At 38.3% G+C, this 24,033-nt stretch overlaps 1 pseudogene; it reads left to right on the forward strand.

Moving 5' to 3' along the window:
* The first annotated feature begins 17,441 nt into the window (after positions 1-17,441).
* The window catches only part of LOC107822783 (long chain acyl-CoA synthetase 6, peroxisomal-like), a 30,540-nt pseudogene continuing 23,948 nt past the window's right edge, over positions 17,442-24,033 (forward strand).

Here is a 24,033-nt window from a genome sequence, read left to right on the forward strand (position 1 = left end):
AAGGTTGAAATCTTGTGAAATATAATGGGTAATTTAAAGGAAATAGGTTAGAGTCACTTACTAATGAATTGGGGAAGAAGAGCTCTTGGAAAAATCGCCTCTAAGATTTTTAGGGTTGAAAATTTAAAAGAATGAGAGAAATCCCATCTAACTCAGCTTTTACCCAATTGCAGATGTCGCAATTCGCAATTGCGAATATCGAAATTGCGAGAAAGAGGTCGCAATTGCGAACTCCTCTCAGAAGCCCAGTTATTGCAAATACGATGAATTGGTCGCAAATGCGAACCCCCCAGCCTCGCAAATGCGAACCTTTTCTTCGCAATTGAAAATTGACAGAAAGTGGAATGGGCAAGTTTGCAATTGCGAACTTTTGCCTCTCAAATGCGAGAATCCCCCGTACTGCCCAGACTCGCAAATGCGAAGTCATGTTCGCAAATGCGAGCCAGATCTCGCAAATGCAACAGAAACCAGAAGCAAAAAGGCATCAGCTATGATTCTAAGTCCAAATCCACTATGTAGCCTATCCAAATCTCACCCGAGCCCTCGGGTTCTCCAAACCATATATGTACACAAGTCCAGAAAACTTATACGAACTCGTTCGCGCGATCAAAATACCAAAATAACACCTAAAACTACGAATCAGACACCAAATCAAATGAAATTTTCAATAAAACTTAAGAATTTTTATTTTAACAACCGGACGTCCGAATCACGTCAATTCAACTTCGTTTTGCACCAAACTTTGCAGACAAGTCATAAATATAGTAATGAACCTATACCAAGCTTCGAAACCAACATCCAGACCTGGTAGCAATAAAGTCAAACTTTACTCAAACTTTTAAATTCTTTATACCTTTAAACTTTAAATTTTTGACAAAATGCGATAACTCGAGCTAGGGACATCCGAATTCGATTCCGGGAATACATCCAAGTCCCAATCATGATACGGACCCACCGGGACCGTCAAAATATGGATTCGGGTCCGTTTGCTCAGAACGTTGACCGAAATCAACTCAAATAGATTTTCAAGGCACAAATTCACATTTTTAATCAATTTTTCACATAAAAACTTTTTGGAAAAAAGACATGGACTGTGCACGCAAATTGAGGACGGTAAAAAATGAGCTATTTGAGGTCTCAAAATACAAAATTAATATTTAAAACTCTAGATGACCTATCGGGTCATCACAGAAAAAAAACGATGAGAATCAAAAAGTTTTGAACGTTGTTTGAGTATATCACAAAAACTCGGGTAAGAGCAATTCAACTCCCGAGAATTGAGGCAAAAAAAATAAGGAAAGAGGATAGGAGAGTAAAAAAGGGGGGAAAGAGGTGTAATTGAATTCTCTAATTTAAGACACTAATTATGGATTGTATATAATTTATAAGTAATCCTTGTTTAGGTTGGTTAATATACAAAACTAAGATAATTTTGATAAATAAGTTTCAAATATTGTATATAAAAGGAAAAAATCCTTATATATAAACTACCATATTAGGAAGAAACTACTCCCTAATTTGAATTGGCATTTTTTATTTTTATTTTTTATTTAAAATATTTTTAAAACTCCAACTTAAAACTACTCCCCAATTTGAATTGGTATTTTTTTATTTTCATTTTTTATAAATAATAATCTAAAATTAATTTTCTGTTTTAAAGAGAGAGAAAAAAATGTCCTTTAACTGTGCCATGTAAAATCAGCTATTTTTTAAAAAATTTAAAAATTCTGAAACAAAATGTGTCCTTTAAATTTTTTTTAAAATAAATTTCAAACGCAACAAAGTTGAAGAATTGTCCAAAAAATTTACATGTTTCAATTTAATTTTATACCACTTGTCATCATAACATTTCTTTGTGTCTCCTATTATATATAAACTAGTGTTAGAACCTGCACGATATGCGGATAATTTGACAGAATATTAATCTTATAAAATTATGATCTAATATATCATATTATCTTATTAAATCTTAGTTGTTATGTTATTATTTAATATAGTGTGCAGAAATATAGCAAAATCAATATTAAATCAAAGGGTACACATCATATAATAATCTAATAAATTGTTTTCTCCTTATTTATTCTTTAATAAATTAGCAAGCACTTAGTACTATATATTTACTAATGTGACTTTTTATTAACCTGTCAATTGGCTTAATATTTTGATACTACTTATCTTTTAACATAACATATATATATATATATATATATACTCTGAAAATATTTTTAATTTTTTGAACATATGTTATACTTTTCAAAATTCTTCAATGGTTTAAATTTATCAATAATGTTTTGATTGTTATTTATTTATCTTTTATTTTTTGAACCTATTACTTCTCTCGCCCCCTCTCTCTCACGTGAAAAATCTTGACAAAATATGATCTTACTTTGAAATTTTATGAGTTTATATTTGAAATGAAAAATTTAAAACCTTTTTAGAAACCGTACTCACACATTTGAATCATTGAATGTGTTAAGGTCGACGGTTAGCAAGGAGCTTACTTCTCCCAGTATATCCATAATAAGTATTTCTAAAATACCTTACAGTTAATGTATTCTAATCAAATACTCTTTGACTATCTATAATTAAAAAGGAAATATGCTTGTAATTCATACCTTACTATAAACTCTTCCTGCTCATCCTTGAGCAATCAAACTACACTTTATATAGACACGACATTTTTAAACAATTTTCCTAACTCATCACACCAAGAATCTTTAAAATAGACTAAGCACAAAAGTGTAACATCTTCCCTCAAGAAAACTGTCTAGGAGATCCATCATCGGAAAGTGTCCAATTTTTCTACTTTTTTTTTAATCCGATTTTTTCATAGCTCCTAAAATACTGTACAACTCCAAAAACAAAAATAAGAAGTTAACATTTTTCTACATCCTACTACCAATCATCTAGAGAATTCTCCCACCCACACTTAAAAGCGTGCAGTGTCCTCAATGCACAAATAAAACAAAAATGAAAGGCCAAAGGCCGAAGCAATTACGACTTACGAGGTACTCAGACTTTCCCCACGCATAGTCCTTTGTGTGGTACCCCACACTTAGTTCTCACCATCTAACTCGCTTTTGCACTCTTCCAATGGCTTTGCTTCCTATTCTTATAATCCTACAAAACAAAAACAACACTACAACAATAATAAGATAAAAAAAATAAAAATAAAAGAAAGCAGTAACGATGAGTTGCCTCCCAACAAGCGCATGGTTTAACGTCGTGGCACGACACAGAATCTCGTCTAATCATTGGCAAGTAAAACCTTTGACTTCTGACGATCAAAGTCACCCCCATAATAGTGCTTTACTCTTTGTCCGTTCACTAAGAACGTTCTCTCGCCACCTAAGTCGTGCGACTCAATTGCACCATGTGGAGTGACTCTCACTACCTCAAACGGGGCCGACCATCTCGATTTGAGCTTCCCCGAAAATAGTCTCAACCTCGAATTGAACAAGAAAACCAATTGGCCCGGTTCGAACTCGCGATGCTGAATATGCTTATCATTCCAGCGCTTGGTTTTTTCTTTATATAACTTGGTATTCTCATACGCATGCAAGTGAAACTCATCAAGCTCGTTCAATTGCATCAACCGCTTTTTACCCGCTAAGTCTGCATCAAAGTCCAGCTTCTTTATTGCCCAATAAGCCTTATGCTCAAGTTCCACCGATAAATGGCATGCTTTCCCATAAACTAACTTGTAAGGGGAGGTTCCGATGGGAGTTTTGTAGGCGGTCCGGTATGCCCATAGAGCATCATCAAGCTTTGCAGCCCAATCTTTCCTACTTGCACTAACCGCTTTCTCTAGGATCTGCTTTATCTCTTTATTTGAGAATTTAACTTGCCCACTAGTCTGAGGATGGTAAGCGGTTTCAACTTTATGTTTGACCCCATATTGCGCTAAGACATTGTCCAAGAGCTTATTACAGAAATGGGTGCCCCCATCACTTATCATCACTCTCGGAGTACCGAATCTTGTAAAGATATGCTTTTTCACAAACTTGATCACAACCTTGGCATCATTGGTAGGAAGAGATATGGCCTCCACCCACTTCGACACATAATCAACGACCACCAAAATGTACTTACACCCATTGGACGAGGGAAACTGACCCATAAAATCAATTCCCCAAACATCAAAAATTTTAACCTCCATAATACCGTGCAATGGCATTGCATGCCTTTTCGTAATTATTCTTTTTCTATAACACATATCACATCTCCTCACGAACTCATGGGCGTATTTAAACACCCTAGGCCAATAGAAACCTAATTGCAATACCTTAGCTATTGTTTTGTCACCCGCATGATGACCACCATAAGGCGATACATGGCATTCATATAAGATAGCATTTATTTCAGATTCGGGCACATATCTTTTCATTAACTGATAATACAAGATTTAAACAGGAATGGCTCATCCCATACATATGACCTCACATCTCGCAAGAACTTCTTTTTAGCATGAGGTTCAAGATCAGGCGGCATCTCTACACTTGTCAGATAGTTCACAAAATCTACATACCATGGCACCTCCCTAGCAGTAATGGCCAACCATTGCTCATCCGGGAATGTTTCCTTGATGACATCTCCCTCAGCTACATGATTCCGAGTTTCTAACCTGGACAAGTGATCAGCCACTTGATTCTCTATTCCTTTACGGTCTCGGATCTCTAAGCCAAATTCGTGCAAGAGTAAAACCCAACGGATTAGCCTTGGTTTAGCATTTTTCTTTTCAAACAAATACCTGATGGATGCATGGTCTATGTAGATGATAACTTTGGTGCCAACCAAATAGGTCCAAAATTTATTGAACGCCCACACTATAGCAAGAAACTCCTTTTCTATCACAGTATAATTTATTTGAGCGGGAGTAAGAGTATTGCTTGCGTAGTAAATGGAGTAAAATATTTTTCTCCTCCTCTGGCCCAATACAACCACAATTGCACCATCACTGGCGTCACACATCATCTCAAATGGCTCGTTCCAGTTAGGAGCCACTATGATTGGTGCACTCACTACCTTCTTTTTCAGCTCCTCGAATGCTTTCAGATAAGCATCGTCAAACTGGAATGACACATCCTTCTCTAACAACCTGCACAAAGGAGAGAAAAGTTTTGAGAAATCCTTAATAAATCGACGATAAAAACCTGCATGTCCCAGTAAACTCCTTTTACTGAAATCGGTGGTGGCAACTTTTCAATTGCTTCCACCTTAGCCTTGTCAACTTCCAGTCCATCTTTGGACACCTTATGTCCCAGCACTATACCTTCACGTACCATAAAATGGTATTTTTCCCAATTCAGTACCAGATTAGTCTCCTCACACCTGGCAAGCACTTTAGCAAGATTGGTTAAGTATTCATCAAAAGAAGGACCAAACACAGCAAAATCATCCATAAAAACTTCCACAAACCGTTCCACCATGTCGGTGAAAATAGCCATCATACACCTTTGAAAAGTTGCATGTACATTACAAAACCCGAATGGCATTCTCTTAAATGCATAAGTCCCATAAGGGCATGTAAAAGTGGTGTTTTCTTGATCTTTCGGGGCAATAACAATCTGATTATACCCCGAATAGCCGTCAAGGAAATAATAGTATTCTTGTCCGGCTAACCTGTCAAGCATTTGATCAATGAAGGGGAGAGGGAAGTGATCTTTTCGTGTAGCATTATTCAACTTCCTATAGTCTATGCATATTCGCCAACCAGTCACAGTCCTAGTTGGGATTAATTCATTTTGTTCATTCACTACAACAGTCATACCCCCTTTTTAGGTACACATTGAACATGGCTTACCCACTTGCTATCGGAGATAGGAAATACTACACCTGCGTCAAGCCACTTAATTACTTCTTTTCTTACCATCTCTTTCATGATTGGATTGAGGCGGTGTTGATGCTACATGCTAGGCTTGTGTCCCTCCTCCATGAGTATTTTGTACATGAAGAATGTAGGGCTAATACCTTTTATGTTAGACATCGTCCGACCAATGGCATGTTTGTGCTCCCTCAGCACCCTTAAGAGCTTTTCTTCCTGCAATTCAGACAAATGAGAAGAAACAATCACAGGTAAAGTATTAGAATTTCATAAATATACATAATGAAGATGAGATGGTAAGGGTTTAAGTTCCAATTTTGGGGCCTCCTTAACTGAGGGTTTAGGAAGCGGGCCAATTGGCCTATCCAGAGGCTCAAATTGGGTTCTTTCTCTTATGTATTCGCACGATGCATCCAGAATGTGAAACATCTCCTCAAACTCTTCTTCAAGTTCCAAGTGATTGAACAACGTCAATGTCTTTTCTAGTGCATTTTATTTAAATTCCATTGGCTCTACGACAAGTTCATTTATCTCCACCACTGAAATCATGGCCAGGTCCTCGTAATGACGAGGCAACTGAATGGCTCGATATACATTGAAGACTGCTTCTTTATTATCCACCCTCAAGATCATATTACCTTCTCGGACTTTGATAATTGCATCTCCAGTGGCCAAAAGAGGTCGTCCCAAGATGATAGGAACTAACTCATCAGCCATGTAATCTAGGATGATAAAATCTGCAGGAAAAATAAACTTCCCAATCTGCAGCAGGACGTCCTCAATTACCCCCTTAGGATAAACATAAGATCTATCAGCTAATTGTAGCATCACCGTGGTGAGTCTCGGAGCTCCTAAGCCCAATTGTTTGAACATTGACAAAGGCATCAGATTGTTACTTGCACCCAAATCACACAAGGCTCTACCCACATCAAATTAACCAATCCTCACGGGGATGGTAAAACTACCCGGATCCTTAAGCTTTTATGGAAGCTTGTGTTGAATCCTGGAAGCACACTCCTCAGTAAGTGTTACGGTCTCACACTCAATTAACCTTCTTTTATTTTCCACTATATCCTTAATATATTTTGGGACTTCACAGAGCATGTCCACCAAAGGGATATTCAAATGTATCTGCTTCAGCATATCTTCGAATTTGTGAAACATGTGGTCATCATTCTTCTTTCTCAATCTTTGAGGAAAAGGGGGTGGCACCCTCTCTGATTTTTGCTTAGGCTCTGTTTTGTTTCTCTCATCTACCTCTACAGGTTTTGGCACTCTTTCTTCTTCGAGCCCATATTGCTCTTTTTTCTTCTTAGGCACTTCTACCAACTCTCTCCTATTTCTCAACGCCATTGCATTGATTTGAGGATTTTTCTCTATATTACTTGGAAGAGCTCCAGTAGGTCTAGTATTCTAATTGTTGGCCATTTGCCCAAACTGCCTCTCTAGATTTCTGAACTCTCTGCGTAATTGTTGATTCTCAGCCATAAATTTCTGATTGTCTATCAAGAGCTTTTTCATCATGTCAGTCAAACTCTCTTCTGCTTGTTGTGGAGGTGGAGGTGGATGATTGTAATTCGCTTGAGGCCTGATATTCTGATTTTCACCCCATGAGAAGTTAGGATGATTCCTCTAGTTCGGATTTTATGTGTTACCATATTGAGCATTATGATTCATCGGCCCTCTAGCTTATTGCCTCACGTAGTAAATTGATTCAGGATTCACGGGACATATGTCACTTGTGTGACCTTCACCACATAACGCGCAGCACGTAGACATATGTTGCACATGTTGCATCTGTTGTGCGTGGTGCATTGCCATTTTATTCATCTGATTTGCTAATCTCGCTATATCTGCACTCATGGATGAGAAATCATCAAGCTCGATCACCCCCGCTGCCTTTTGTTTAAATGCTCTTCATGGTTCCCCATCTCCTTGCCAATTATTATCATTAGTAGTGAAATTATTTAGCAAGATCTGAATCTCACTATACGGTCTTGCCACGCAGCTATCCCCACATGCTGAGTCAAGATTTATCTTTGATGCCTCGTCCAACCCATCAACAAAAGTGTGACCCAATACCTCATCAGTCTGATAATGGTGTGGGCAGTCTCTGAGTAGCTTCTTGTATCTTTCCCCAGTTTGTCGAAGGGTCTCACCATCTCGTTGTTGAAACCCAAAAATCTGGCTCCTCAACGACTTTGTCTTCTTTGTGGGAAAAAACTTGATTAAGAATTTCCTTGCTAGATCATCCCAATTGTGGATTGAGTTCGCGGTCTCCTTTTCTAACCATTCCTTAGCTTGCCCCATCAGTAAAAAGAGAAACAGTGTCAGCCTGACATAGTCCTTGGAAACGTTCGGATAATTGTAAGTGTATGTGATTTTCAGAAAGTTTTGAATGTGCCCCTGCAGGTCTTCATGAGATAGACCCACATATTGCCCTGTGGATTAAATCAGTTGTACCATTTACTGTTTGAGTTCAAACTGACCCGTGATATCAGGCTTCACAATCGCCTGAGTCATAAGAGCCAGATTTGGCCTGCAGCTTCTATCACCGGACGCTCTTCATTACCTGCCATCTCTATTGGCTGTGGTTGAACTACGATTTCCAACTCTCTTGCAATTCTAGTTCTAGATTAAACTTTCCTCCTCACTCTATGAAGTGTTCGCTCGATTTCTGGATCAAGAGGAAGGAGATTGTTTGCGCTCTTACTCCTCCGCATTCATGAGAAGAGCCTGCGTTATCACAACTAAAGCAAACTAAAAATTAAAACTTGAACAATTAAAGAATAAAATCTTAACTTAACTAAATAATCAATAACTAAGTCCCAGGCAATGGCGCCAAAAATTTATTGGTTCCCCAAGTACACGCAAGTATACGTGATCGTCAAGTAATACAGTGACTCAAAAATCGGATGTCGAACCCACAGAGACTTAGATTGATCGTTAACTAAGCAAACTAAAATCAATTAATTGTCCAAGATATTTAGGAGTGATATTTTTCTATTAATCTACTATTGCGGAAATTAAACAAATAACAACTAAATTATCAAGAATGCAATTATGTATGATGAGATTTTACTTAAGAAGAGGTGACAATTCCAGGGTTGTGGTTGGTTTATCAATCATATTAAATTCAATAATTACACTCGTTAATCCATATTATCTATGATTTCTAATTAACCGGATCGTTTATATGAATAACATGTTCCCACAATACTACTCGCCAGCCCATAATATATCAATCATATATTCCTATGGTATTGAGTCTATCATGAACGAATATAATACCGTATTTAATTAAGCAACATTGTTAGGTATATTCCTATCCTAACCGCGAAATCTTTCCCCGAGCCACGGGTTCAGAAACAAGCTTTCTCTAATTCTACTCTAATCTAAACATGGCTTTCCCAAGCATAGCATAGATAGTAGGGTGAATTGGTAGCTACAACAATTCACAAGTGAAAACTAGAATTAAAGAAACAACCACAAGATGATAATCCGAATTAACGAAGATGTAATTAATAAACGTTAATAATCATGTCAACCACAACCCTAGAACGTAGAGTGCTTAGCCACTTATGTTCGTAGTAATAATTTTTCAAGTATTTTGTATAAACAAATTCCTATGGTATTGAGTCTATCATGAACGAATATAATACGGTATTTAATTAAGCAAGACTGTTATGTATATTCCTATCCTAACCGCAAAATCTTTCCCCGAGCCACGGGTTCAGAAACAAGCTTTCTCTAATTCTACTCTAAATCTAAACACGACTTTCCCAAGCATAGCATAGATAGTAAGGTGAATTGGTGGTTACAACAATTCACAAGTGAAAACTAGAATTAAAGAAACAACCACAAGATGATAATCCGAACTAACGAAGATGTAATTAATAAACGTTAATAATCATGTCAACCACAACCCTAGAACGTAGAGTGTTTAGCCACTCATGTTCGTAATAACAATTTTCTAAGTATTTCGCATAAACAAATTATAAAGAAAAGATAAAGGGATGAAGAACTTTATGATTTTCTCCTCCAAAAGTGGTTCCACGTGATGTTCTTGCCTCCGGTCACAAAACTCCTCTAAAAATGATGTTTAATAACTATTTATATGTGTAGGGAAAAGACCCAAACGAAATAACCAAGTCCAAAACCAAATAAGAGACAAAATAGGCTTTAAAAATCCGGAACACCCTCGCTACAGATCGTGCCTCGCGACCTCTATAGCGCTCTCAACCTCGCTATAGACCGTGCCTCTCAAGCTCTATAGCGCGCTCAACCTCGCTACAGACCGTGCCTCGCAAGCTCTTTCGAGCTTTCCACTGCGCGCCACAACCTTAAACGCGAGCAAGAAATCTTGCGACGCTTGCTCTAACGCGAGCAAAGTGGCTCGCGTCGCCTAACTCTTCCTTTTCCTTTCTCGTTTCTTGCTTTTAGTTCCAACTCCTGATTTCGTTCCAAATTCACTTCTTCTTTCTTTCTTTTCAATTCTTGCTTTGTCTTTCTTCTCATTTCTTTGTTCTACTGCTTTTGATTTCCTTTGTTCTCATTCTCGTTTTTGTTGCTTTTGATTTCCTTTGTAACTTTTAAAATAATTCTTGTATATTCAACGATCAAATAATCATAGCTCCATTCTTGTAGTGTATAAAATATACATAAAATATATACTTTGCTCCCAATTTCGTCTTCAACGTATATAGTGTAGTTTAGCATTAAAACCCTTAAAATATAAGGTAAGTAATGCACTAAAAATATGTAATTATAGTCAAACATCACTTCCAAACATGATATGCAATCTTCACCTAATTCAGTAAGATTAAGAGTTGTTGACTTTTTGCTTTAGTAGCAACTCTTTCATTATAATGGCATGCATATGCTCTTTTCAAGAAAACATATAGGTTTCTTAACGTCATAAACACAGAGAAGTTATAATGAAGAACCTAGCAGAATCCTATTTAATTTATTCATTTTAGTGTGCTTATAAGCACAATAAATGAGAGTTTCAGCAAATGATCAACTTTTTTTCTGCTGAACTTATTATTTACTTAGAAGTTAGCTTTAGTTTATTGATGATGACTGAAAGAATACCCGACTAGCACTTTAGAGTTAACTAATTTTCATATGACAATTAGCAAAGAAGAACGCTTCAACCTAGCAATATATGTGCTTAGAGTAGATAATAAGTTGTTGATGGTAGGCTATAATCTCATGTTTTATGCGCTTATCGCACTCTAATTTACTGCACTTTAATTGAGTTAGAGTTTTAATCGCTAGTGTTTTGCACTAATTTTATGTTTTATGCCTTGTAGGAGTGATTCCGATCTATGTAGATGTTATGAAATGAATTCAAGCTATTATGGAGTTTTGAAGTCTGAGTAAAAGCCCAAGGATTAAGTTGGGATCGAGTTCGGGGATCAACGGACGATAGTAGAACGAAACAAAGAATCGAGCAGACATATTGCGCAGTGTCTAGTAAAATGCACATAACTTTTTGCTCGGATTCCATTTGGGCTCCACAATATATTGTTGGAAAGCTATTTAAAAGGGCTACAACTTTCATGTTTTATGTTTTCCCAAATTTCCAACAGAATGCCACCCATGTGCGCGGCCGCGCACTGAACAAATGCGCAAGCAAGTCTCCAGGTGCGCGGCTTTCACGACTCGAAATTTCCACCTTCGGGACCGTGATAGAGCCTAACATTTCACTTGCTAGGCAAGCCAACGTTAGAATGTAATTAGCCATTTTAACAAAAAAATTTAAATTAATTAATAACAAGAAAGCAAATACGGAAATAAAGCCTGAAATAAAGTGAATAATCCATAATAATTGCGATATCTAAATACCATTTCAGAACTGGAGTCACAAGTGCACGAGCTTCTAGAATAATACAAATAAAGGTCTGAATAAAATTCAAGTTGTTTGAAATATAATACACAGCTGAGACAATATAAAAAGGGACTTCAGAACTACAAACGTTGTGCAATTATACCTCAAGTCTCCACTGGTAGCTGTATCCTGGCAAATCTACAGTACGCCGCTGGGACTAACTCCGAAATCTGCACAAGAAGTGCAGAGTATAGTATCAGTACAACCGACCCCATGTACTGGTAAGTGCCGAGCCTAACCTCAGTCAATTTCTATTCCTGTGTTTCGTATGGCACCAGCAGAGTTGAAGGAATTGAAGGAGCAGCTTCAGGAGCTTCTTGATAATGGGTTTATTAGGCCTAGTGTGTCGCCTTGGGGTGAACCAGTTTTGTTTGTGAAGAAGAAGGATGGTACTATGCGGATGTGCATCGACTATAGGCAGTTGAACAAAGTTACAATCAAGAACAAGTATCATTTGTCGCGTATTGATAATTTATTTGACCGGCTTCAGGGAGCGAAGGTGTTCTCTAAGATTGATTTGAGGTCTGGGTATCACTAGTTGAAGATTCGGAACTCGGATATTCTGAAGACGGCATTCAGGACCTGCTATGGTCACTATGAGTTTCTTGTGAAGTCTTTTGGGCTGACCAACGCCCAGCAGCATTTCATACATATGATGAATAGTGTATTCCAGCCATAATTCTTTTGTTATAGTATTTATTGATGATATCCTGGTGTACTCGCGTAGCCAGGAGGATTACGCACAACATTTGAGAATTGTACTTCAGAGGTTGAGGGAATAGAAGCTTTATGCCAAGTTCTCCAATTTTGAGTTCTGGCTTAGTTCGGTGACGTTCTTGGGGCACGTGGTGTCTAGTGAGGGGATTAAGGTGGATCCAAAGAAGATAGAGGCAGTTCAGAGTTGGCATAAACCGTCTTTAGCTACTGAGATTCGGAGTTTTCTCGGCTTGGCCGGATATTATCGTCGCTTCGTGGAGGGTTTCTCATCCATTGCAGCGCCTTTGACCAAATTGATCCAGAAGGGTACTCTATTCAGGTGGTCGTATGAGTGTGAAAAGATCTTTCAGAAGCTCAAGACTATCTTGATCATAGCTCCAGTGCTAGTTTTTCCTTCAGTATCAACCTCTTATACAGTGTATTGTGATGCTTCTCGGATCGGTATTGGGTGTGTCTTGATTCAGGAAGGTAAAGTGATTGCTTATGCTTCACGCTAGTTGAAGCCTCATGAGAATAACTACCCCGTTCATGATTTGGAGTTGGGGGCCATCGTTCATGCATTGAAGATTTGGAGGCATTATTTCTACGGTGTGTCTTGTGAAGTATTTATAGATCATCGGAGTCTCCAGCACTTGTTCAAATAGAAGGATCTAAACTTGAGGCAGCGGAGATGGTTGCAGCTGCTAAAGAACTATGATATTACCATTTTGTATCATCCCGGGAAGGCCAATGTAGTGGCCGACGCCTTGAGTAGAAAGGCGGTAAGTATGGGTAGCCTTTCATTTATTCTTGTTGGTAAGAGACCGCTTGCATCAGATGTTCAGGCCTTGGCCAATCAGTTCGTGAGCTTAGATGTTTCGGAGCCTAGTCGGATTCTAGCTTGTGTGATTTCTATGTCTTCCTTACATGATTGCATTAGGGAGCGTCAGTATGAAGACCCATATTTGTTTGTCCTCAAGGACACGGTGATGCCAAGGAGGTTATTATTGGGGATAATGGGGTGTTGAGGATGCAGGATCGGATTTGTGTATCCAATGTAGATGGGCTACGTGAGTTGATTCTTGAGCAGGCCCATAGTTCGCGGTATTCTATCCATATTGGTGTCGTAAAGATGTATTAGGACTTGAGACAGCACTATTAGTGGAGGAGGAAGAAGAAAGATATAGTGGGGTTTGTAGCTCGGTGCCTAAATTGTCAGGAGGTGAAATACGAGCATCAGAGACCGAGCGGATTACTTCAGAGGCTTGAGATTCCGGAGTGGAAATAGGAGCGTATCACCATGGACTTCGTAGTTGGGCTCCGACGGATTTCGAGGAAGTTTGATGCTATTTGGGTGATTATGGATCAATTGACCAAGTCTGCGCATTTCATTCCAGTCGAGACTACTTATTCTTCAGAGCGGTTGGCTGAGATCTACATCCGCGAGATTGTTCACCTTCACAGTTTGCCGGTGTCCATCATTTCACATCAGGGCACTCAGTTTACATCACAATTTTGGAAAGCAGAGAAGCGAGAGTTAGGCATACCGGTTGAGTTGAATACATCATTTCACCCTCAGACGGCTGGACAGTCCGAGCACACTATTCAGATATTGGAGGATCTGTTACACGCGTGTGTCAAAGTTTTCCTACAACAATAGTTACATGGTGGGAGAGAAGGTACTACTCAGATTTTCACCCATTAAGAGTGTTATGAGGTTCGGGAAGAAAGGCAAGTTGAGCCCTCGGTACATTGGCCTATTTGAGGTGCTTGATAGGATTGGAGAGGTGGCTTATAAGCTTGCATTGCCGCCTAGTCTATTGAGTGTTCATCCAGTATTTCATGTTTTTATGCTCCAGAAGTATGTCGGTGATCCGTCTCATGTTTTGGATTTCAGCACGGTTCAATTGGAGGGTCATTTGACTTATGATATGGAGCCGGTGGCCATTTTGGATCGGCTGGTTCAAAAGTTGAGGTCAAAGAACACAACTTTAGTGAAGGTATAGTGGAGAGGTCAACCAGTCGATGAGGCTACTTGGGAGACCGAACGGGAGATGCGGAGCAGGTATCCACGCCTATTTGAGACTCTAGGTATGATTCTAAACCCATTCAACGTCGAACGTTTGTTTAAGAGATGGAGGATGTAATGACCATGGCGGTTGTTTTGAGCGGTGTAGCCCCGTTCCCCCATTTACTGCTTATTATATGCTCATTTGTCGTTATGTGACTTGCTGGGGTAGTTGGTTTGGTTTCGGGGATGTTTCGAAATGAATTGGGATACTTAATCCCAAGGTTGGAAGCTTAAGTTGAAATAGTTGACCAGATATTGACTTATGTGTAAATGACTCCGTAATGGATGTTTGATGGTTTCGACAGCTCTGTATGGTGATTTTGTACTTAGGAGAGTGTCTGGATATTGATTTGGATGTCCGTAGATGATTTTGGCTTGAAATGGCGAAAGTTGGAAAATTAGAAGTTTGAAGAGTTGAGAAGTTTGATCAAGAATTGACTTGTGGTTACCGGGCTCGGATTTTGGTTTCGAAAGTTGGAGTAGGTCCGTTGTGTCATTTATGACTTGTGTGCAAAATTTTGAGGTCAATCGGAGGTGATGTGATAGGTTTCGGCATCGAGTGTAGAAGTTGGAATTCATTAGTTTTCATTAGGCTTTAATTGGGGTGGGATTCATATTTTTGATGTTGTTTGATATGATTTGAGGTCTCGACTAAGTTTGTATGATGTTTTAGAACTTGTTGGTATGTTTGATTGAGGTTCTGAGGGCCTCGGGTGGATTTCGGATGGTTATCGGGTTGGAATTTGGACTTAAAAGATTTTTGATATTGTAGGTTTGGTTTCCTTATACGTGATCGCGTGGGTTGGTCCGCGATCGCGAAGGTTATTTAGTGCTATGCGATCGTGTGAAGATGTTTGCGATCGCATAGCTGGTGAAGGCAGTGAATTGCGAACGTGTGGGCTAAGCTGCGTTCGCGAAGAGGAAATGAGGCAGAGTTGGGTCATGCACTTTGTTCTTCTTGATCGCTTGAAGAGGGTTGCGATCGCGTAGGTCTGGAAATTATGTGAGTCGCGTTCGCGTAGAGTAAAGTTTTGACAACGTAGGATTTGTGCTTCGCGATCACGAAGAAGGACATTTGGGCAGACTTAAATATTTCAAAAACGAGGGTTAGAGTAAAATTTCACAATTTTATTTTGGAACTCGGATTGAGGCGATTCTTGGAGAGATTATCAAGGGAGTGATTGGGGTAAGTAATTATAACTCAATTTTGGTTAAATTACATGAATGTATCATTGTTTTCATCATTTAATTAGTATTTTTGGTTGAAAAATTAGGGAAGATTGTAAAAACTTCCTAGGCTTTAATTTGAGGATTTGAAGGTCGAGTTGTGATCGGATTTGAGTAATTTTGGTATGGTTGGACTCGTGGTTAAATGGGTGTTCAGATTTTGTTAATTTTGTCAGATTCCGAGATGTGAGCCCAGGATTGACTTTTTGAGTTGACTTTTTGACTTTTGATTAAGAACTTAGCATTTTCATATGGAATTAATTCCCATAGTTTGTGTTGATTGTATCGAGTTATTTGTGGCTAGATTCGAGGAATTCAAAGGCTGATTCACGAGGCAAGGGCTTGCTAGTGGAGTGATTCAATTTGTTTGACGTAAATATATTATTTAAACTCGATTGAGGCACCAGTTGCCTGAATTGTTGTGATAGTTATGTGTTATTGGGTGCGCATATGCGTGGGGATGAGCCCATGTGCGGGCACTGGGGTCATATTTTCATGTTCGGGTTGTGCTCGGTCCCTTAGAAGCCTAGAATTGTCTGTTAAGCTTTAAACTATGATATCTCACAAGTGGTAACAGTTTATGTGATCTATTTGAGCCATGTTCAGGCTACGTAGAGGTCTATATCCCTGAACGAACTTGATAAATGCTTTTTAGCTATGAAATTGCCGATTTGAGCTACGATAGCACACTTTATACATGCCTACACTTTAGCAAGTCATTTATACCAGTCTAGGAGCATGAGAATCTTATTTAATTCATCATATACTTGTATACTTGTTTAACTGCTCATGTATAATATGTTTGGACTGGAGGCCTGTGACTATGCCAGGCGAATTATGTTATTGGCACATGAGTTATCCATGCGGATCCATAAATTGATATTATTGGCACGTGAGTTTTCCGTGCAATACGTGAGTTGTCTGTGTGGATCCATATATTGATATTATTGACACGTGAGTTGTCCGTGTCGCACGTGAGTTGTTCGTGTAGGTTTTATTGTTAGCACGTGAGTTGTCCGTGCAACGTGTGGAATTTGCATTTCTTGATTATTTATCTGATCTAATTGTTTCCTTCCTCTACATGCCATGATATTTTCTGAACAGGGTATTTGAGAAACCATGCACTTGCACACACGGATATTCTTCTCACGAATCTTGATGAGTTAGTTCTAAATATTGTTTTCTTTACTGGTTTAGAGGCAGAACTACACCAGGATAGCTAATATCATAAACTATTTAAGCTTCTCTTACCTTGCCTTGTTTATTTATGATACTTATTGAGTTGGTTGTACTCACACTACACTCTGTACCTCGCGTGCAGATTCAGGTATTTTAGGGCACAGTGGTTGTTGATCTTGGAGTTTTTACCCGTTCGGAGATTATCAAGGTAGCTGCTTTGGCGTCCGCAGACCTTGACTCTCCTCCTCTATCTTTTTGTTTTACTTATATTGTTCTACCTTCTTAGACAGTGTTTCAGACTATGTTATTAGATAGATGCTCATGTACTTAGTGACACCCGAATTTTGGAAAAGTCTTTATTCGAGTCACAGTTGTTCATATCGGCTATTTATGAGAGTTATTACTGAAATAATTGCTTCATCTTATTTTTAAATATAAAAATGCCTAGTTTTATTGTGATTGTCGGCTTACCTAATTCTGTGATAGGCGTCATCACGACATGTTAAGTTTGGGGTCATGACAAATTCAGACCTATTAGGATTACAAAATAATTGGGTGCACGTATTCGGGTAGATGGAACTATTGGAGAATAAGAATTTCTATTGATTGACAATGCTTTGTTAGACGAGTTAAGTGTGAGAAGTTTTCTGATTGCACATTTATTTCTTCCATTTCTTTGATGTAGCTACAAATGGTCAAATGGATGACATATGGAGAGGCAGGGACTGCTCGAACTGCAATTGGTTATGGACTTCACTATTATGGATTACAACCGGTATGTAATGTGGATCAGTGCATATTATTAAACTACGTACATTCTTTTACTAACATAAGAAAGAAATTTCCACACAAAAGTTTCCCAAACTTTCTTGTTCTTTTTCAAACACTAACTAAAATTTATTAGGGTATGTTAGTGTGATAAACTCAGTATCTTGTTTGATTTCTGGACGTCTAACTTTGTCAGTGGGTTAGTTTATCCTTTTGTCGATGATTCTATTTGACTCAGATCTGTGTGCCTCAATGACTATATAATTATTGACCTTTTTCCAATTTCAATGCACCAGGGTACTCGCGTGGGCCTTTATTTCATAAATAGGCCTGAGTGGCTGATTGTAGACCATGCCTGCTCAGCGTATTCATATACTTCCGTCCCACTATATGACACTCTAGGTATGTAGGTGGCCTTTCATTATTGTTTTCTTTGGCCGGTAAGATATATTAAACTTGTTACATTGTTGTCTGCAGGTCCTGATGCTGTTAAATATATTGTTAATCATGTTTATGTACATGCAATATTTTGTGTGCCTGGTACCATAAACACGGTGAGTGAAACTCCTCCCCTCTAAACATATTTCTGAGACATGTTAGTATGTGGCATTAATCTTAACATTGTTTTGATCAACTTGAGTTCTTAGACTCTTCAGCAGCATGAACAGAACTGTGGAGGACTCTGTTAGGTTACCCATAGTCTACTAGTGTTAGTTTGAGAAAAAACTCCATAATACATTCTTAGTGGCATGTGCTAAAATAAATGAAAAATGTTTAACAATCAAAGAAGCCCCCTTCATTCTAGTCCTTAGTTCTAGTTCATTTATGTTATTTAGCTACCTTGACTTATTCATCCTATCTGGTGATATTGTTATGTTTCTCCATTCCTCTTAATGGTGTTTTAAAAGAGAGAATAAAGAGAGAGATGATAAAGAGAGAGATCATCATATCTGGTGTATTGTTCCGTCCTTTTCAAAAGTGAGAGATAGAGAGGGAGAATAAAGAAAATCCTTGTTCCTTGTTGTTAAAGTTTCACATCCTTTTACCCGTGCTGATGTTTTATACGTCAATGCCACACAAGATGGGGTGATTTGTGTGGTGTCTAATTTTCGCGTGTACTGACTACAGAAGGACCTGGTTCTTCTAAGTGATCCTTAACCTACTGTTGCTGAAATAGTAAATGCGGAAAGTAAAGAACACAAGTATTTTTACGTGAAAAACACCCGGCTCAAATGGTGAAAAAATTACGACCTACTACTCAGTAGGAATTTTACCCAACACTTCACTAAATCAATGAGCCAAAACAGCATTTACAAAACTTTTTGTAAACCTAAGGATTAACTCTAATCCCATTGTGGCAACCAACCTCTAACTGTTGCGACAACTTTATGTTAACTCTAATTTGAATACTCAGAGTACCTATTACAATTGCCTCTAGATAAAGCTAAAAGGTACAATTTGAAAATCACCTACTACAATTGAACTAGAATAAAAGACAGACACTTGGAACTGGTTCATGTAGCTTCAGGTTCACACACTTAAATCACACAAGAATTGTTTGCAAAATGCCTTGCTATTTTGCTCTCAACTCACGTTTAACTTCTGCTTTTATGTGTGACCGTAGAATGAGAACATCCTGCAATATATAGAGTTGGTAGAATGCGAAATAACTAGAGTTCTAATGCTACTCTTCCTTGGTGAAAGAGTTCTAGTTATCCTCAACTTCTAACTCCTCCCTTGTCTTGGATAGTGTTCTCTTTGAGTAAGGAGTCTTTTTCCTTATCAATTATGCAACCTTTTCGATCAGGAGATATCATATATAACAAGTTAAGCTTATCTCCTTCACGTGCATTCCCCATGCTCAAATCTACTCGTATCTGTGTACACATGGGATGGACATGGTTCATGCATGAGCTTCCTTTGTCAATCTTCAAAACAAAACTTTACTTGGGCCAACAAATTCCCCCTTTTTGATGATGAAAAACTATGTGCTTTTCATAAGCTTAGGCCTTGTTTCGACTGAGCTCAACATCAACATAATGTTAGAACCTTTTTATCACTTATCATCAAGGACCGGGTTCATTAGGTTATAAACATCACTTTTCAAAGTATAAACACAACTTTTTTTCTCCCTTTTGGCATCATCGAAAAGTTGCATAAATATGGAAGATATCCAGATCTTAAAAAATTACTCATAGCCACTGGGGCTACTTCAAATACAATCATGGATTAATCATCATATACCAATCTAAGAATATTATCCATCTAAGAAATAGAAACAAACAGTTAGAGCAAAAGACATTGAATTTCAATGATTGATAAGATCCTACCACAAAACATAAGAAGAAATAAAAACATTGGATAATGAGCAAAAGAAACAAAAAAAATCCCGAACTGGGTAACGGATTGATCTACACTAGGCTAGGAGGCTTAAGGCTGGGAAGGACTAGGTTTTTGGTTTTGGGCTTGGAGTAGTTTTAGCATATCCTAAAAAATGCCATCATTCTTCTCCTTTTCTTTTGCCAGCTCAGTTCTGAGAGCATCTCTCTCAGTCTCCACTTCTGCCAACCTCTTCTTCAGCCTATCAATCTCAGCATCCTTAGCCCGACTTTCTTGCACCAAGGCTCGCACTTTGCTATTCACTGGTACATTTTTAGATGAACCAGGTTCTTTAGGAGTGGTTTGGACTTCATAGTCACAAGCAGTCAGAGTATTTGCTCCAAAATGATCCTTATTTGTACCAACCTTCCATTTCTTGATGGGTACCTTGAAGTGCGCAAGTACAGCCGTGAGAATAAAGCCATAGGGTATGGCATGAGTCTTGGTACCATTTAGAACCCTGTCAAGAAGCTGGATTATAAACGCAGGCCAGTTGATTTGCCTCCCACTATCCAAACATTCCATAAGGAGCAGGTCTATGAATGTGGCAATGTGTCTCCTTTCCTGCCTAGGCAGTACACATTTATTTACAAATTCGAACAACACTTTGTGGGATGGCTTCATCTCACTTTTGTAAATAGCCTTGGGCTCAAGTTCCTCTTCATTGTAACCAAATTTTCGAGTAATGGCAATGACAGTAGGGAGATTCTCTAGACTTGGCCATTTTTGTTTCTTATAATCATTGTACCCTTCAGCAGGTACACCAAAGATCTCTCCCAGCTCTTTCTCATCAAAATTTACTTTCACCCCCTTTACCACACTGGTGACCCTACTATCTTTTATCTCACAATTGGCCATAAACTCCACAATTTCATTCCTGGCCAACCTGCCATCCATCTGAAGGACCATGTCCTTCCATCCTTGCAACTGTAACTTCTCCAAAAGCATCATCTTTCCTTCCTCCTCCAAGCCCCTGAGGAGCTTGCCTTTCAATATAGTCATCTTTCCAAATTTGACTCTCTTGTCTTTCTCAACATCAGAATCATCTTCTTATTCTTTTCCACTCCATTCTTCTTCCTCCGTAATTTTCAATTTTCCTGATTTCATAGCAGACCTGGTTCTTTTAGCCAAAGTGGATGGTTCAGCGGACTTTGACTTTGAAACAGAATTCTTGGTGGAAGTTTTGGATTTCTTAGCTTTGGGAGTCAGAACCTCCACTTCTTTTGTCTCATCTTCATCTCGAAGGATCGGGTCTATCTCATCAATTTAAACAGCCTCAACAGGCTCACTCACCTTCTTCTTTCCCTTAGCAGCAACTTTTCTTTTACTTTCTTCTAAGGCTTTCTCCAGATCAGCCTCAATCTACTTCTTCTGACTTACTGTGGCTCTTCCTTTTGTGGGAGGAATTTCAACAAGGATAGAAGAGGCATCCTTCCTTTTCTTGTTTTCCCTAACAGTGCCAAGGGTGTTAACTCCTAAACTTATTTTCTTCTTTGGATTGTAACTTGCAGTCACCCTTTTCAGTAGGTCTGCGAGAGTTTCCTGTTCAGATGGAACAGGTTCATCTACATTTTTCCCAAGTTGAACCATCCTCTCAGTAGCTTCTCCAGACCCACTTCCCCCAATATTTCTCTCACTCTCCTCTATTGCAGCAGATTCCTCACTCCAAACAACCATTGCACCTGATTCTTTAGTTAGACTAACATGAGTGGATGAAGAACCAACCACTCATTTTCCATTTCCCCTCATAATACTCCGAGCACCCTCACTCTCTTTTCTTTTCCTTTTTCATTTTTACCACCAACCCTTCCAGACTCAGTAGTTTCAACACCTGCCATGTATCCTACCAGCACAAACCTATTCTCCAAATTCGTAGCAACCTCAGAAATAGTTTCAGGAGAAACTTTAGGGCCAGATGATACATGTTCAGTCTTAGAATAAACCGTTTCATCCCCCTCAGTAACAGATTTAAATGAGTCTTCAGATTTCTGAGGTTCCTGGACCTGACTATCCTTAAATTATTTATCTAATTTCTTAGATAATGCGCTCCAAGCCACAGTCTTGCGAGTAAGCATCTTAGTTCTTCCTTTCTTAGACAGAGGTGTGGTTAAAGGTGTAATAGATGGTATGGGTGTGATTTTCTTGGGTGGGGATGAAGTTTTTTCAGAAGGGTTTGCCATTTCTGAGTTTGGGAGCTTTAGAAACGAGTTTGTGTGAGAGTAGAAGAGGAGAGAAGTTTGAGAGAATTTGGATGGCTTGAAAGTTTAGAAGTGAAGAAACAAATAACTCCTAATCAATGTAAAGTGGAGGAGTTCACTTGAGTAACGACAACTTTTGTATAAGTCTAATCAAACAGCAAGTCAGTTTGAAAAGACGTTCAAGACTATCCCTAGAATCTAGGCACTTAATGCGGTTAGGACTTCTCTTGAACAGAACTGGTTCATTTGTAACAGATAAGTCCAAAAAGGATTTGGGATTAGATGGGACTCTTTATGATCCAAATATAGTTATTTCAAATTTTGCTGAGTGTAGAATGCATAGCAAGTAATCTTGATTAACCAGGTTCTTCACTGAGAAATATCTTGTGTAAGTCTAAATTTTCCAAGAAAATAAAGATAATATCATTAGAGATTAATAAGTCATTTTAAGACATGGCACAAGAGTATACTATTGAAAGTATGAGACTGAGCAAAATCTAATCTAACTAAATACAAAATTTACAGATTTTCTAACCAAAAAAAAATTCCATCAAATTCTTTTTTTCATTTTGTTTTTTCAAATTTTTTTCTCAATTGTGAAATTTTGAACTAGTCTTTTTAGGTGATCTTAATCATCCACAATTCTAACACGTTCCTTTCAAAGTGATCTATACTTAGAACTTTTGTAAAGATGTCAGTTATTTGCTTGTCAGTAGCACAAAATTCAACAGTGATCAAATCCTTTTCATAGTTGTCCCTCAAAAAGTGATGCCTAACATCTATGTGCTTAGTTCTCTTGTGATGAACCGGGTTCTTGGTCATACTAATTGCACTAGTATTATCACAAAAGATGGGCATACAATCAACATCAATTCCAAATTCCATTAATTATTGATTGATCTATAACAATTGAGCACAACATGAAGCAGCAGCAACATACTCAGCTTCAGCAGTAGATAAGGCCACCGAATTTTGCATTTTGGTGGCCCAAAACCCAAGACATGAGCCAAGAAAGTGTGCCATACCTGAGGTGCTCTTTCTATCCACAAGAAAACCTGCATAACCAGTATCAACATATCCCACCATATTGAAATTACTACCTTTTGTATACCATAGACACAGATCAGTGGTGCCTCTTAGGTATCTCAAAATCCTCTTGATAGCAGTCAAATGAGACTCCTTTGGATTCGCTTGAAATCTTGCACAAAGGCCTACATTGAAAACAATGTCAGGTCTGCTAGCAGTGAGATACAACAATGAGCCAACCATTCCCCTATACAACTTACGATCAATAGATGAACCAAGTTCATCTATATCTAACTTTGTAGTTGTTGCAATAGGAGTGTCAATTTCTTTGGAATCTTCCATTTTAAACCTTTTAAGCAACTCTTTTACATGCTTCTATTGATGGATCATAGTTCCATTTGAATTTTATTTAATTTGTAAGCCTATAAAGAAATTAAGCTCACCCATCATGCTCATTTCAAATTCACTCTTCATTAGTTTAGCAAATTCTTTACTTAACTTATCAGTAGTTGCTCCAAAGATTATATCATCAACATATATCTGAACTACCAAGAGATCTTTACCTTTTTCTTTCAAGAACAAAGTATTGTCAATTTTACCTCTCTTGTAGTCATGCTAAAGCAAAATTTTTGATAGTCTTTCATACCATGCTCTTGGAGCCTGCTTGAACCAATATAGTGCCTTGTCAAGCTTGTACACGTGATCAGGATATTCCTTGCTTTCAAAGCCCGGAGGTTGCTTGACAAACACTTCTTCTTGTAGATAGCCATTG

Source organism: Nicotiana tabacum, chromosome 19 (genome assembly GCF_000715075.1).
Source record: "Nicotiana tabacum cultivar K326 chromosome 19, ASM71507v2, whole genome shotgun sequence".
Taxonomy (NCBI): domain Eukaryota; kingdom Viridiplantae; phylum Streptophyta; class Magnoliopsida; order Solanales; family Solanaceae; genus Nicotiana; species Nicotiana tabacum.